Source organism: Mustelus asterias, chromosome 13 (genome assembly GCF_964213995.1).
Source record: "Mustelus asterias chromosome 13, sMusAst1.hap1.1, whole genome shotgun sequence".
NCBI classification, from domain to species: Eukaryota; Metazoa; Chordata; class Chondrichthyes; order Carcharhiniformes; family Triakidae; genus Mustelus; species Mustelus asterias.
This window is the reverse complement of record NC_135813.1, coordinates 53,429,735-53,447,339: the sequence shown is the minus strand read 5'-3', so window position 1 is coordinate 53,447,339 and position 17,605 is coordinate 53,429,735.

Sequence of the window (17,605 nt, the reverse complement as noted above, 5' to 3'; positions counted from 1 at the left end):
TTAAGGGTTAGATGTCACACGTTAAGGGTTAGATGTCACACGTTAGGGGTTAGATGTCAAACGTTCAGGGTTAGATGTCACACGTTAAGGGTTAGATGTCACACGTTTGGGGTTAGATGTCACATGTTAAGTGTTAGATGTCACACGTTGAGGGATAGATGTCACACGTTGAGGGTTAGGTGTCACACATTCGGGGTTAGATGTCACACGTTAAGGGTTAGATGTCACACATTCGGGGTTAGATATCACACGTTAAGGGGCAGATGTCACACGTTAAGGGGCAGATGTCACACGTTAAGGGTGAGATGTCACACATTCAGGGTTGGATGTCACACGTTTGGGGTTAGATGTCACACGTTAGGGGTTAGAGGTCACACGTTCGGGGTTAGAGGTCACATGTTAAGGGATAGATGTCATACGTTCGGGGTGAAATGTCACACGTTTGGGGTTAGATGTCACATGTTCGTGGTTAGATGTCACACGTTAACGGTTAGATGTCACACGTTAGGGGTTAGGTGTCACACGTTAGGGGTTAAGTGTCACACGTTAAGCGTTAGGTGTCACACGTTAGGGGTTAGGTGTCACACGTTAAGGGTTAGGTGTCACATGTTAAGGGTTAGGTGTTAAACGTTAAGGGTTGGGTGTCACACGTTTGGGGTTAGATGTTATACATTGGGGGTTAGATGTCACATGTTAAGGAATAGATGTCACGTTCGGGGTGAGATGTCACACGTTAAGGGTTGGATGTCACATGTTAAGGGATAGATGTCACACGTTGAGGGTTAGATGTCACACATTCGGGCTTAGATGCCACACATTAAGGGGTAGATTTCACATGTTAAGGGATAGATGACATATGTTCGGGGTTTGATGTCACACGTTAAGGGGTAGATGTCACACGTTAAGGGGCAGATGTCACACGTTAAGGTGCAGATGTCACACGTTAAGGGTTGGATGTCACACATTTGGGGTTAGATGTCACACGTTAGGGGTTAGGTGTCACACGTTAAGGGGTAGATGTCACACGTTAAGGGGTAGATGTCACACGTTAAGGGTTGGATGTCACACGTTAAGGGTTGGATGTCACACGTTAAGGGTTGGATGTCACACGTTCGGGGTTGGATGTCACACATTCGGGCTTAGATGTCACATGTTAAGGGATAGATGTCATACGTTCGGAGTGAAATTTCACATGTTTGGGGTTAGATGTCACATGTTCGTGGTTAGATGTCACACGTTAATGGTTAGATTTCACACGTTAGGGGTTAGATGTCACATGTTAAGGGATAGATGTCACACGTTGAGGGATAGATGTCACACGTTGAGGGATAGATGTCACACGTTGAGGGTGAGATGTCACATGTTAAGGGGTAGATGTCACACGTTAAGGGATAGATGTCACACATTGAGGGTTAGATGTCACACGTTCGTGGTTAGATGTCACACGTTAAGGGGTAGATGTCACACGTTGAGGGATAGATGTCACACGTTGAGGGATAGATGTCACACGTTAAGGGATAGATGTCACACGTTAAGGGATAGATGTCACACGTTGTGGGTTAGATGTCACGCATTGAGGGTTAGATGTCACATGTTAAGGGAATGATGTCACACGTTGAGGGTTAGATGTCACACGTTCGGGGTTAGATGTCACATGTTAAGGGGTAGATGTCACATGTTAAGGGGTAGATGTCACATGTTAAGGGATAGATGTCACACATTGAGGGTTAGATGTCACATGTTAGGGGTTAGATGTCACATGTTAGGGGATAGATGTCACACGTTCGGGGTTAGATGTCACACGTTAAGGGATAGATGTCACACATTGAGGGATAGATGTCACACATTGAGGGTTAGATGTCACACGTTCGTGGTTAGATGTCACACGTTGAGGGTTAGATGTCACACGTTCGGGGTTAGATGTCACATGTTAAGGGGTAGATGTCACATGTTAAGGGATAGATGTCACACATTGAGGGTTAGATGTCACATGTTAGGGGTTAGATGTCACATGTTAAGGGATAGATGTCACACGTTCGGGGTTAGATGTCACACGTTAAGGGATAGATGTCACACATTGAGGGATAGATGTCACACATTGAGGGTTAGATGTCACACGTTCGTGGTTAGATGTCACACGTTAAGGGGTAGATGTCACACGTTCGGGGTGAGATGTCACACGTTAAGGGTTAGATGTCACACGTTAAGGGGTAGATGTCACACGTTGAGGGGTAGATGTCACACGTTAAGGGGTAGATGTCACATGTTAAGGGGCAGATGTCACATGTTAAGGGGCAGATGTCACACGTTAAGGGTTGGATGTCACACATTCGGGCTTAGATGTCACACATTCGGGCTTAGATGTCACATGTTAAGGGATAGATGTCATACGTTCGGGGTGAAATGTCACACGTTTTTGGTTAGATGTCACATGTTCGTGGTTAGATGTCACACTTTAACGGTTAGATGTCACACGTTAGGGGTTAGGTGTCAAGTGTCACACGTTAGGGGTTAGGTGTCACACGTTAAGGGTTGGGTGTCACACGTTTGGGGTTAGATGTTATACATTGGGGGTTAGATGTCACACGTTTGGGGTTAGTGTTCACATGTTCGGGGTTTGATGTCATACGTTAAGGGGTAGATGTCACAGGTTAAGGGTTACAAGTCACACATTAAGGGTTAGAGTTCACATGTTAAGGGTTGGATGTCACACCTTTGGGGTTAGATGTCACACCTTTGGGGTTAGAGTTCACATGTTCGGGGTTAGAGTTCACATATTCGGGATTAGATGTCACACGTTGGGGGTTAGGTATCACATGTTGAGGGTTAGATGTCACACATTCGTGGTTAGATGTCACACGTTAGGGGTCGGATGTCACATGCTAAGGGATAGATGTCACACGTTGAGGGTTAGATGTCACACGTTGAGGGTTAGATGTCACACGTTGAGGGTTAGATGTCACACCTTCGGGGTTAGATGTTACACATAAGGGGTTAGCTGTTACACATTAACGGTGAGATCTCACACGTTCGGGGTTAGATGTCACATGGTAAGGGATAGCTGTCACACGTTAGGGGTTAGCTGTTACACGTTAATGGTGAGATGTCACATGTTCGGGGTTAGATGTCACACGTTCGGGGTTAGACATCACATGTTAAGGGGTTAGATGTCACACGTTAAGGGTTGGATGTCATACATTAAGGGTTAGATGTCACACGTTAGGGGTTAGGTGTCACACGTTAGGGGTTAAGTGTCACACGTTAAGCATTAGGTGTCACACGTTAGGGGTTAGGTGTCACACGTTAAGGGTTGGGTGTCACACGTTAAGGGTTGGGTGTCACACGTTAAGGGTTGGGTGTCACACGTTAAGGGTTGGGTGTCACACGTTTGGCGTTAGATGTTATACATTGGGGGTTAGATGTCACATGTTAAGGAATAGATGTCACACGTTAAGGGTTGGATGTCACATGTTAAGGGATAGATGTCACACATTCGGGGTTAGATGCCACACATTAAGGGTTAGATTTCACATGTTAAGGGATAGATGACATATGTTCGGGGTTAGGTGTCACACGTTGAGGCTTAGATGTCACACATTCGGGGTTAGATGTCACACGTTAAGGGTTAGATGTCACACGTTAAGGGTTAGATGTCACACGTTAAGGGGTAGATGTCACACGTTAAGGGGTAGATGTCACACGTTAGGGGTTAGATGTCACACGTTAAGGGTTAGATGTCACACGTTTGGGGTTAGGTGTCACACATTTGGGGTTAGATGTCACACGTTAAGGGTTAGATGTCACATGTTAGGGGTTAGATGTCACACGTTAAGGGTTGGATGTCATACATTAAGGGTTAGATGTCACGCGTTAGGGGTTAGATGTCACATGTTAAGGGTTAGATGTCACACGTTGAGGGATAGATGTCACACGTTGAGGGTTAGGTGTCACACATTCGGGGGTAGATGTCACACGTTAAGGGTTAGATGTCACACGTTGAGGGTTAGATGTCACACGTTGAGGGTTAGATGTCAGACGTTCGGGGTTGGATGTCACACGTTGAGGGTTAGATGTCACACATTCGGGGTTGGATGTCGCACGTTAAGGGGTAGATGTCACACGTTAAGGGGTAGATGTCACACGTTAAGGGTTAGATGTCACACGTAAAGGGTTAGGTGTCACACGTTTTGGGTTAGATATCACTCGTTTGGGGTTAGAGTTCACATGTTCGGGGTTTGATGTCACATGTTAAGGGGTCCAAGTCACACATTAGGGGTTAGATGTCACACGTTGGGGGTTAGATGTCACACGTTGGGGGTTAGATGTCACACATTTGGGCTTAGATGTCACATGTTAAGGGATAGATGTCATACGTTCGGGTTGAAATGTCACACGTTTGGGGTTAGATGTCACAAGTTCGTGGTTAGATGTCACACGTTAACAGTTAGATGTCACATGTTAGGGGTTAGGTGTCACACGTTAGGGGTTAAGTGTCACACGTTAGGGGTTAAGTGTCACACGTTAGGGGTTAGGTGTCACACGTTAAGGGTTGGGTGTCACACGTTTGGGGTTAGATGTTATACGTTGGGGGTTAGATGTCACACGGTTGGGGTTAGAGTTCACATGTTCGGGGTTTGATGTCACACGTTAAGGGGTAGATGTCACACGTTAAGGGGTAGATGTCACAGGTTAAGGGTTACAATTCACACATTAAGGGTTAGATGTCACACGTTAAGGGTTGGATGACATACGTTAAGGGTTGGATGTCACACCTTTGGGGTTAGATGTCACACCTTTGGGGTTAGAGTTCACATGTTCGGGGTTAGAGTTCACATATTAGGGATTAGATGTCACACGTTGGGGGTTAGGTATCACATGTTGAGGGTTAGATGTCACACGTTAGGGGTCGGATGTCACATGCTAAGGGATAGATGTCACACGTTGAGGGTTAGATGTCACACGTTGGGGGTTAGATGTCACACGTTGGGGGTTAGATGTCACACGTTGGGGGTTAGATGTCACACGTTGGGGGTTAGATGTCACACGTTGGGGGTTAGATGTCACACGTTGGGGGTTAGATGTCACACATTGGGGATTAAATATCACACGTTGGGGATTAAATGTCACACGTTGGGGGTTAGATGTCACACGTTGGGGGTTAGATATCACACGTTGGGGGTTAGATATCACACGTTGGGGGTTAGATGTCACACGTTGGGGGTTAGATGTCACACGTTGGGGATTAAATATCACACGTTCAGGGTTAGATGTAACACATTAGGGGTTCGCTGTTACACATTAACGGTGAGATGTCACACGTTCAGGGTGAGATATCACGTTAGGGGTTAGATGTCACGTGGTAAGGTATAGCTGTCACACGTTAGGGGTTAGCTGTTACACGTTAAGGGTGAGATGTCACATGTTCGGGGTTAGCTGTCACACGTTAGGGGTTAGCTGTTACACGTTAACGGTGAGATGTCACATGTTCGGGGTTAGACATCACCTGTTAAGGGATAGATGTCATGCGTTCGGGGTGAGATGTCACACGCTCGGGGTTAGATGTCTTATGTTCGGGGTTAGATGTCACCTGTTCGGGGTTAGATGTCACACGTTCAGGGTTAGATGTCACACGTTCGGGGTTAGATGTCACACGCTCAGGGTTAGATGTCACACGTTCAGGGTTAGATGTCACACGTTCGGGGTTAGATGTCACACGTTCGGGGTTAGATGTCACACGTTGAGGGTTAGATGTCACACGTTAAGGGTTAGATGTCACACGTTAGGGTTAGATGTCACACGTTCGGGGTTAGATGTCACACGTTCGGGGTTAGATGTCACACGTTGAGGGTTAGATGTCACACGTTGAGGGTTAGATGTCACACGTTAAGGGTTAGATGTCACACGTTAGGGTTAGATGTCACACGTTCGGGGTTAGATGTCACAACTTCGGGGTTAGATGTCACGCGTTCGGGGTGAGATGTCACGCGTTCGGGGTGAGATGTCACGCATTCGGGGTGAGATGTCACGCGTTCGGGGTGAGATGTCACACGTTAACGGTTAGATGTCACACGTTCGGGGTTAGATGTCACACGTTCGGGGTTAGATGTCACACGTTCGGGGTTAGATGTCACACGTTCGGGGTTAGATGTCACACGTTCGGGGTTCGATGTCACACGTTCGGGGTTCGATGTCACATGTTCGGGGTTCGATGTCACATGTTCGGGGTTCGATGTCACATGCTAAGGGATAGATGTCACACATTGGGGGTTAGATGTCACACGTTGGGGGTTAGATGTCACACGTTGGGGGTTAGATGTCACACGTTGGGGGTTAGATGTCACACGTTGGGGGTTAGATGTCACACGTTGGGGGTTAGATGTCACACGTTGGGGGTTAGATGTCACACATTGGGGGTTAGATGTCACACATTGGGGATTAAATATCACACGTTGGGGATTAAATATCACACGTTGGGGGTTAGATGTCACACGTTGGGGGTTAGATGTCACACGTTGGGGGTTAGATGTCACACGTTGGGGGTTAGATGTCACACGTTGGGGGTTAGATGTCACACGTTGGGGATTAAATATCACACGTTCAGGGTTAGATGTAACACATTAGGGGTTCGCTGTTACACATTAACGGTGAGATGTCACACGTTCAGGGTGAGATATCACGTTAGGGGTTAGATGTCACGTGGTAAGGTATAGCTGTCACACGTTAGGGGTTAGCTGTTACACGTTAAGGGTGAGATGTCACATGTTCGGGGTTAGCTGTCACACGTTAGGGGTTAGCTGTTACACGTTAACGGTGAGATGTCACATGTTCGGGGTTAGACATCACCTGTTAAGGGATAGATGTCATGCGTTCGGGGTGAGATGTCACACGCTCGGGGTTAGATGTCTTATGTTCGGGGTTAGATGTCACCTGTTCGGGGTTAGATGTCACACGTTCGGGGTTAGATGTCACACGTTCGGGGTTAGATGTCACACGTTCGGGGTTAGATGTCACACGTTCGGGGTTAGATGTCACACGTTAAGGGTTAGATGTCACACGTTAAGGGGTAGATGTCACACGTTGAGGGGTAGATGTCACACGTTAAGGGGTAGATGTCACATGTTAAGGGGCAGATGTCACATGTTAAGGGGCAGATGTCACACGTTAAGGGTTGGATGTCACACATTCGGGCTTAGATGTCACACATTCGGGCTTAGATGTCACATGTTAAGGGATAGATGTCATACGTTCGGGGTGAAATGTCACACGTTTTTGGTTAGATGTCACATGTTCGTGGTTAGATGTCACACTTTAACGGTTAGATGTCACACGTTAGGGGTTAGGTGTCAAGTGTCACACGTTAGGGGTTAGGTGTCACACGTTAAGGGTTGGGTGTCACACGTTTGGGGTTAGATGTTATACATTGGGGGTTAGATGTCACACGTTTGGGGTTAGTGTTCACATGTTCGGGGTTTGATGTCATACGTTAAGGGGTAGATGTCACAGGTTAAGGGTTACAAGTCACACATTAAGGGTTAGAGTTCACATGTTAAGGGTTGGATGTCACACCTTTGGGGTTAGATGTCACACCTTTGGGGTTAGAGTTCACATGTTCGGGGTTAGAGTTCACATATTCGGGATTAGATGTCACACGTTGGGGGTTAGGTATCACATGTTGAGGGTTAGATGTCACACATTCGTGGTTAGATGTCACACGTTAGGGGTCGGATGTCACATGCTAAGGGATAGATGTCACACGTTGAGGGTTAGATGTCACACGTTGAGGGTTAGATGTCACACGTTGAGGGTTAGATGTCACACCTTCGGGGTTAGATGTTACACATAAGGGGTTAGCTGTTACACATTAACGGTGAGATCTCACACGTTCGGGGTTAGATGTCACATGGTAAGGGATAGCTGTCACACGTTAGGGGTTAGCTGTTACACGTTAATGGTGAGATGTCACATGTTCGGGGTTAGATGTCACACGTTCGGGGTTAGACATCACATGTTAAGGGGTTAGATGTCACACGTTAAGGGTTGGATGTCATACATTAAGGGTTAGATGTCACACGTTAGGGGTTAGGTGTCACACGTTAGGGGTTAAGTGTCACACGTTAAGCATTAGGTGTCACACGTTAGGGGTTAGGTGTCACACGTTAAGGGTTGGGTGTCACACGTTAAGGGTTGGGTGTCACACGTTAAGGGTTGGGTGTCACACGTTAAGGGTTGGGTGTCACACGTTTGGCGTTAGATGTTATACATTGGGGGTTAGATGTCACATGTTAAGGAATAGATGTCACACGTTAAGGGTTGGATGTCACATGTTAAGGGATAGATGTCACACATTCGGGGTTAGATGCCACACATTAAGGGTTAGATTTCACATGTTAAGGGATAGATGACATATGTTCGGGGTTAGGTGTCACACGTTGAGGCTTAGATGTCACACATTCGGGGTTAGATGTCACACGTTAAGGGTTAGATGTCACACGTTAAGGGTTAGATGTCACACGTTAAGGGGTAGATGTCACACGTTAAGGGGTAGATGTCACACGTTAGGGGTTAGATGTCACACGTTAAGGGTTAGATGTCACACGTTTGGGGTTAGGTGTCACACATTTGGGGTTAGATGTCACACGTTAAGGGTTAGATGTCACATGTTAGGGGTTAGATGTCACACGTTAAGGGTTGGATGTCATACATTAAGGGTTAGATGTCACGCGTTAGGGGTTAGATGTCACATGTTAAGGGTTAGATGTCACACGTTGAGGGATAGATGTCACACGTTGAGGGTTAGGTGTCACACATTCGGGGGTAGATGTCACACGTTAAGGGTTAGATGTCACACGTTGAGGGTTAGATGTCACACGTTGAGGGTTAGATGTCAGACGTTCGGGGTTGGATGTCACACGTTGAGGGTTAGATGTCACACATTCGGGGTTGGATGTCGCACGTTAAGGGGTAGATGTCACACGTTAAGGGGTAGATGTCACACGTTAAGGGTTAGATGTCACACGTAAAGGGTTAGGTGTCACACGTTTTGGGTTAGATATCACTCGTTTGGGGTTAGAGTTCACATGTTCGGGGTTTGATGTCACATGTTAAGGGGTCCAAGTCACACATTAGGGGTTAGATGTCACACGTTGGGGGTTAGATGTCACACGTTGGGGGTTAGATGTCACACATTTGGGCTTAGATGTCACATGTTAAGGGATAGATGTCATACGTTCGGGTTGAAATGTCACACGTTTGGGGTTAGATGTCACAAGTTCGTGGTTAGATGTCACACGTTAACAGTTAGATGTCACATGTTAGGGGTTAGGTGTCACACGTTAGGGGTTAAGTGTCACACGTTAGGGGTTAAGTGTCACACGTTAGGGGTTAGGTGTCACACGTTAAGGGTTGGGTGTCACACGTTTGGGGTTAGATGTTATACGTTGGGGGTTAGATGTCACACGGTTGGGGTTAGAGTTCACATGTTCGGGGTTTGATGTCACACGTTAAGGGGTAGATGTCACACGTTAAGGGGTAGATGTCACAGGTTAAGGGTTACAATTCACACATTAAGGGTTAGATGTCACACGTTAAGGGTTGGATGACATACGTTAAGGGTTGGATGTCACACCTTTGGGGTTAGATGTCACACCTTTGGGGTTAGAGTTCACATGTTCGGGGTTAGAGTTCACATATTAGGGATTAGATGTCACACGTTGGGGGTTAGGTATCACATGTTGAGGGTTAGATGTCACACGTTAGGGGTCGGATGTCACATGCTAAGGGATAGATGTCACACGTTGAGGGTTAGATGTCACACGTTGGGGGTTAGATGTCACACGTTGGGGGTTAGATGTCACACGTTGGGGGTTAGATGTCACACGTTGGGGGTTAGATGTCACACGTTGGGGGTTAGATGTCACACGTTGGGGGTTAGATGTCACACATTGGGGATTAAATATCACACGTTGGGGATTAAATGTCACACGTTGGGGGTTAGATGTCACACGTTGGGGGTTAGATATCACACGTTGGGGGTTAGATATCACACGTTGGGGGTTAGATGTCACACGTTGGGGGTTAGATGTCACACGTTGGGGATTAAATATCACACGTTCAGGGTTAGATGTAACACATTAGGGGTTCGCTGTTACACATTAACGGTGAGATGTCACACGTTCAGGGTGAGATATCACGTTAGGGGTTAGATGTCACGTGGTAAGGTATAGCTGTCACACGTTAGGGGTTAGCTGTTACACGTTAAGGGTGAGATGTCACATGTTCGGGGTTAGCTGTCACACGTTAGGGGTTAGCTGTTACACGTTAACGGTGAGATGTCACATGTTCGGGGTTAGACATCACCTGTTAAGGGATAGATGTCATGCGTTCGGGGTGAGATGTCACACGCTCGGGGTTAGATGTCTTATGTTCGGGGTTAGATGTCACCTGTTCGGGGTTAGATGTCACACGTTCAGGGTTAGATGTCACACGTTCGGGGTTAGATGTCACACGCTCAGGGTTAGATGTCACACGTTCAGGGTTAGATGTCACACGTTCGGGGTTAGATGTCACACGTTCGGGGTTAGATGTCACACGTTGAGGGTTAGATGTCACACGTTAAGGGTTAGATGTCACACGTTAGGGTTAGATGTCACACGTTCGGGGTTAGATGTCACACGTTCGGGGTTAGATGTCACACGTTGAGGGTTAGATGTCACACGTTGAGGGTTAGATGTCACACGTTAAGGGTTAGATGTCACACGTTAGGGTTAGATGTCACACGTTCGGGGTTAGATGTCACAACTTCGGGGTTAGATGTCACGCGTTCGGGGTGAGATGTCACGCGTTCGGGGTGAGATGTCACGCATTCGGGGTGAGATGTCACGCGTTCGGGGTGAGATGTCACACGTTAACGGTTAGATGTCACACGTTCGGGGTTAGATGTCACACGTTCGGGGTTAGATGTCACACGTTCGGGGTTAGATGTCACACGTTCGGGGTTAGATGTCACACGTTCGGGGTTCGATGTCACACGTTCGGGGTTCGATGTCACATGTTCGGGGTTCGATGTCACATGTTCGGGGTTCGATGTCACATGCTAAGGGATAGATGTCACACATTGGGGGTTAGATGTCACACGTTGGGGGTTAGATGTCACACGTTGGGGGTTAGATGTCACACGTTGGGGGTTAGATGTCACACGTTGGGGGTTAGATGTCACACGTTGGGGGTTAGATGTCACACGTTGGGGGTTAGATGTCACACATTGGGGGTTAGATGTCACACATTGGGGATTAAATATCACACGTTGGGGATTAAATATCACACGTTGGGGGTTAGATGTCACACGTTGGGGGTTAGATGTCACACGTTGGGGGTTAGATGTCACACGTTGGGGGTTAGATGTCACACGTTGGGGGTTAGATGTCACACGTTGGGGATTAAATATCACACGTTCAGGGTTAGATGTAACACATTAGGGGTTCGCTGTTACACATTAACGGTGAGATGTCACACGTTCAGGGTGAGATATCACGTTAGGGGTTAGATGTCACGTGGTAAGGTATAGCTGTCACACGTTAGGGGTTAGCTGTTACACGTTAAGGGTGAGATGTCACATGTTCGGGGTTAGCTGTCACACGTTAGGGGTTAGCTGTTACACGTTAACGGTGAGATGTCACATGTTCGGGGTTAGACATCACCTGTTAAGGGATAGATGTCATGCGTTCGGGGTGAGATGTCACACGCTCGGGGTTAGATGTCTTATGTTCGGGGTTAGATGTCACCTGTTCGGGGTTAGATGTCACACGTTCGGGGTTAGATGTCACACGTTCGGGGTTAGATGTCACACGTTCGGGGTTAGATGTCACACGTTCGGGGTTAGATGTCACACGTTCGGGGTTAGATGTCACACGTTCGAGGTTAGATGTCACACGTTGAGGGTTAGATGTCACACGTTCGGGGTTAGATGTCACACGTTCGGGGTTAGATGTCACACGTTCGGGGTTAGATGTCACACGTTGAGGCTTAGATGTCACACGTTGAGGGTTAGATGTCACACGTTCGGGGTTAGATGTCACACGTTCGGGGTTAGATGTCACACGTTCGGGGTTAGATGTCACCTGTGAAGGGTTAGATGTCACACGTTAGGGGTTAGATGTCACACGTTAAGGGTTAGATGTCACACGTTAGGGTTAGATGTCACACGTTCGGGGTTAGATGTCATAACTGCGGGGTTAGATGTCACGCGTTCGGGGTGAGATGTCACGCGTTCGGGGTGAGATGTCACGCGTTCGGGGTGAGATGTCACGCGTTCGGGGTGAGATGTCACACGTTAACGGTTAGATTTCACACGTTCGGGGTTAGATGTCACACGTTCGGGGTTAGATGTCACATGTTCGGGGTTCGATGTCACATGTTCGGGGTTCGATGTCACATGTTCGGGGTTCGATGTCACATGTTCGGGGTTCGATGTCACATGTTAAGGGATAGATGTCATACGCTCGGGGTTAGATGTCACACGTTCGGGGTTAGATGTCACACGTTCAGGGTTAGATGTCACATGTTCGGGGTTCGATGTCACATGTTCGGGGTTCGATGTCACATGTTCGGGGTTCGATGTCACATGTTAAGGGATAGAACATAGAACATAGAACATAGAACATTACAGCGCAGAACAGGCCCTTCGGCCCACGATGTTGCACCGACCAGTTAAAAAAAAAAAAAAAACTGTGACCCTCCAACCTAAACCAATTTCTTTTCGTCCATGAACCTATCTACGGATCTCTTAAACGCCCCCAAACTAGGCGCATTTACTACTGATGCTGGCAGGGCATTCCAATCCCTCACCACCCTCTGGGTAAAGAACCTACCCCTGACATCGGTTCTATAACTACCCCCCCTCAATTTAAAGCCATGCCCCCTCGTGCTGGATTTCTCCATCAGAGGAAAAAGGCTATCACTATCCACCCTATCTAAACCTCTAATCATCTTATATGTTTCAATAAGATCCCCTCTTAGCCGCCGCCTTTCCAGCGAAAACAATCCCAAATCCCTCAGCCTCTCCTCATAGGATCTCCCCTCCATACCAGGCAACATCCTGGTAAACCTCCTCTGCACCCTCTCCAAAGCCTCCACATCCTTCCTGTAATGTGGGGACCAGAACTGCACACAGTACTCCAAGTGCGGCCGCACCAGAGTTGTGTACAGTTGCAACATAACGCTACGACTCCTAAATTCAATCCCCCTACCAATAAACGCCAAGACACCATATGCCTTCTTAACAACCTTATCTACTTGATTCCCAACTTTCAGGGATCTATGCACACATACACCTAGATCCCTCTGCTCCTCCACACTATTCAAAGTCCTCCCGTTAGCCCTATACTCAACACATCTGTTATTCCTACCAAAGTGAATTACCTCACACTTCTCCGCATTAAACTCCATCCGCCACCTCTCGGCCCAACTTTGCAACCTGTCTAAGTCTTCCTGCAAACTACGACACCCTTCCTCACTGTCTACCACACCACCGACTTTGGTGTCATCAGCAAATTTGCTAATCCACCCAACTATACCCTCATCCAGATCATTAATAAATATTACAAACAGCAGTGGCCCCAAAACAGATCCCTGAGGTACACCACTTGTAACCGCACTCCATGATGAATATTTACTATCAACCACCACCCTCTGTTTCCTATCCGCTAGCCAATTCCTGATCCAATTTCCTAGATCACCCCCAATCCCATACATCTGCATTTTCTGTAGAAGCCTACCATGGTGAACCTTATCAAACGCCTTACTAAAATCCATATATACCACGTCCACTGCCTTGCCCCCATCCACCTCCTTGGTCACTTTCTCAAAAAACTCAATAAGGTTAGTAAGGCACGACCTACCTGCCACAAAACCATGCTGACTATCACCTATCAATTCATTACTCTCCAAATAACTATAAATCCTATCCCTTATAATTTTTTCCAACATCTTGCCGACAACAGAAGTGAGACTCACCGGTCTATAATTCCCGGGGAAGTCTCTGTTCCCCTTCTTAAACAATGGGACAACATTCGCTAACCTCCAATCTTCTGGTACTATACCAGAGGCCAACGACGACCTGAAGATCAGAGCCAGAGGCTCTGCAATCACTTCTCTTGCCTCCCAGAGAATCCTTGGATAAATCCCATCCGGACCAGGGGATTTATCTATTTTCAGACCCTCCAGAATATCCTGCACATCCTCCTTATCAACTGTAATACTGTCTATTCTACTCCCTTGCAACCCAGTGTCCTCCTCAGCTATATTCATGTCCCCTTGCGTGAACACCGAAGAGAAATATTGGTTCAATGCTTCACCAATCTCCTCCGGTTCCACACATAACTTCCCTCTGCCATCTATAACTGGCCCTAAACTTGCCCTAACCAACCTTCTGTTCTTGACATACCTATAGAACGCCTTAGGATTCTCTTTAACCCTATCCGCCAAAGTCTTCTCATGTCCCCTTTTAGCCCTTCTAAGCTCGCTCTTCAACTCCCTCTTAGCCAATCTAAAGCTTTCTAGTGCACTACCCGAGTGCTCACGTCTCATCCGAACATAAGCCTCCTTTTTCTTTTTAACCAACAAAGAAACTTTTTTGGTGCACCACGGTTCCCTAGCCCTACCAATTCCTCCTTGCCTGACAGGGACATACCTATCACAGACTCGCAGTAGCTGCTCCTTGAAAAAACTCCACATGTCGGACGTTCCCAGTCCCTGTAATCTCCTAGTCCAACCTATGTTTCCTAATTCTCTCCTAATAGCCTCATAATTACCCTTCCCCCAGCTAAAACCACTGGCCCGAGGTTCATGCCTATCCCTTTCCATCACTAAGGTGAACGTAACCGAATTGTGGTCACTATCACCAAAATGCACACCAACTTCCAAGTCTAGCACCTGGTCTGGCTCATTTCCCAGCACCAGATCCAATATAGCCTCACCTCTAGTTGGCCTGTCTACATACTGAGTCAAAAAACCTTCCTGCACGCTTTGAACAAAAACTGACCCCTCTAACGAGCTAGAGCTATAACAATTCCAGTCAATATTAGTCAAGTTAAAATCCCCCATAACAATTGCCCTATTACTTTCACTCCTAAGCAGGATTGACTCCGCAATCCTTTCCTCAACCTCTCTAGAACTTTTAGGAGGTCTATAAAAGACTCCCAACAGGGTGACCTCTCCTCTCCTATTTCTAATCTCCGCCCATACTACCTCAACAGATAAGTCCTCATCAAACCTCCTCTCTGACACTGTGATACAATCTCTGACCAATAATGCTACCCCTCCCCCTCTTCTACCTCCTTCCCTACTTCGACTAAAACATTTGAACCCCGGGACCTGCAGCATCCATTCCTGCCCCTGCTCTATCCATGTCTCTGAAATAGCCACAACATCGAAGTCCCAGGTACTGATCCACGCTGCAAGTTCACCCACTTTATTGCGAATACTCCTGGCATTGAAGTATACACATTTCAAACCCTGCTCCACCCCACCTCTGCAATGCCGTGCATTGCAGTCCCCATCCATGCATCCCTCACTTTCAGCCCCACTACTCAGGATCCCTCCCCCCCCCCGAATCAGTTTAAACCTCCCTGCATGGCCTTAGCAAATTTAGGGATAGATGTCATACGCTCGGGGTTAGATGTCACACGTTCGGGGTTCGATGTCACACGTTCGGGGTTAGATGTCACACGTTCGGGGTTAGATGTCACACGTTGAGGCTTAGATGTCACACGTTGAGGGTTAGATGTCACACGTTCGGGGTTAGATGTCACACGTTCGGGGTTAGATGTCACACGTTCGGGGTTAGATGTCACCCGTGTAGGGTTAGATGTCACACGTTAGGGGTTAGATGTCACACGTTAAGGGTTAGATGTCACACGTTAGGGTTAGATGTCACACGTTCGGGGTTAGATGTCACAACTTCGGGGTTAGATGTCACGCGTTCGGGGTGAGATGTCACGCGTTCGGGGTGAGATGTCACGCGTTCGGGGTGAGATGTCACACGTTAACGGTTAGATGTCACACGTTAACGGTTAGATGTCACACGTTCGGGGTTAGATGTCACATGTTCGGGGTTCGATGTCACATGTTCGGGGTTCGATGTCACATGTTCGGGGTTCGATGTCACATGTTCGGGGTTCGATGTCACATGTTCGGGGTTCGATGTCACATGTTAAGGGATAGATGTCATACGCTCAGGGTGAGATGTCACACGCTCGGGGTTAGATGTCACACGTTAACGGTTAGGTGTCACACCTTAAGGGTTGCATGTGATACATTTGGGGTTAGATGTCACAAGTTAAGGGTTACAAGTCGCACGTTAAGGGTGAGAAGTCACACGTTAGGCGTTAGGTGTCAGACGTTAAGGGTTAGGTGTCACATGTTAAGGGTTAGGTGTCACACATTTGGGGTTAGATGTAATAATTTGGGGGTTAGATGTCACACGTTAGAGGTTAGATATCACACGATTGGGGTTAGAGTTCACATGTTCGAGGTTTGATGTCACACGTTAGAGGTTTGATGTCACACGTTAAGGGGTAGATGTCACACTTTAAGGGGTAGATGTCACAAGTTAAGGGTTAGAAGTCACACATTAAGGGTTAGAGTTCACACGTTTGGGGTTAGAGTTCACATGTTCAGGGTTAGAGTTCACATGTTCAGGGTTAGAGTTCACATGTTCAGGGTTAGATGTCATACATTAGGGGTTCGCTGTTACAGGTTAACGGTGAAATGTCACACGTTCAAGGTTAGATATCACGTTTGGGGTTAGATGTCACATGGTAATGGATAGCTGTCACACGTTAGGGGTTAGACATCACATGTTAAGGGATAGATGTCACACGTTCGGGGTTAGAGGTCACATGGTAATGGATAGCTGTTACACGTTCGGGGTTAGACATCACATGTTAAGGGATAGATGTCACACGTTCGGGGTTAGATGTCACACGTTGGGGGTTATATCTTACACGTTTGGGGTTAAAAGTCACACGTTCAGGGTTAGATGTCACACGTTCAGGGTTAGATGTCACACGTTCGGGGTTAGATGTCACACGTTCGGGGTTAGATGTCACACGTTCGGGGTTAGATGTCACCCGTGAAGGGTTAGATGTCACACGTTAGGGGATAGATGTCACACGTTAAGGGTTAGATGTCACACGTTAGGGTTAGATGTCACAACTTCGGGGTTAGATGTCACGCGTTCGGGGTGAGATGTCACGCGTTCGGGGTGAGATGTCACGCGTTCGAGGTGAGATGTCACACGTTAACGGTTAGATGTCACACGTTAACGGTTAGATGTCACACGTTCGGGGTTAGATGTCACACGTTCGGGGTTAGATGTCACACGTTCGGGGTTAGATGTCACACGTTCGGGGTTAGATGTCACATGTTCGGGGTTCGATGTCACATGTTCGGGGTTCGATGTCACATGTTCGGGGTTCGATGTCACATGTTCGGGATAGATGTCATACGCTCGGGGTGAGATGTCACACGCTCGGGGTTAGATGTCACACGTTAACGGTTAGGTGTCACACCTTAAGGGTTGCATGTGATACGTTTGGGGTTAGATGTC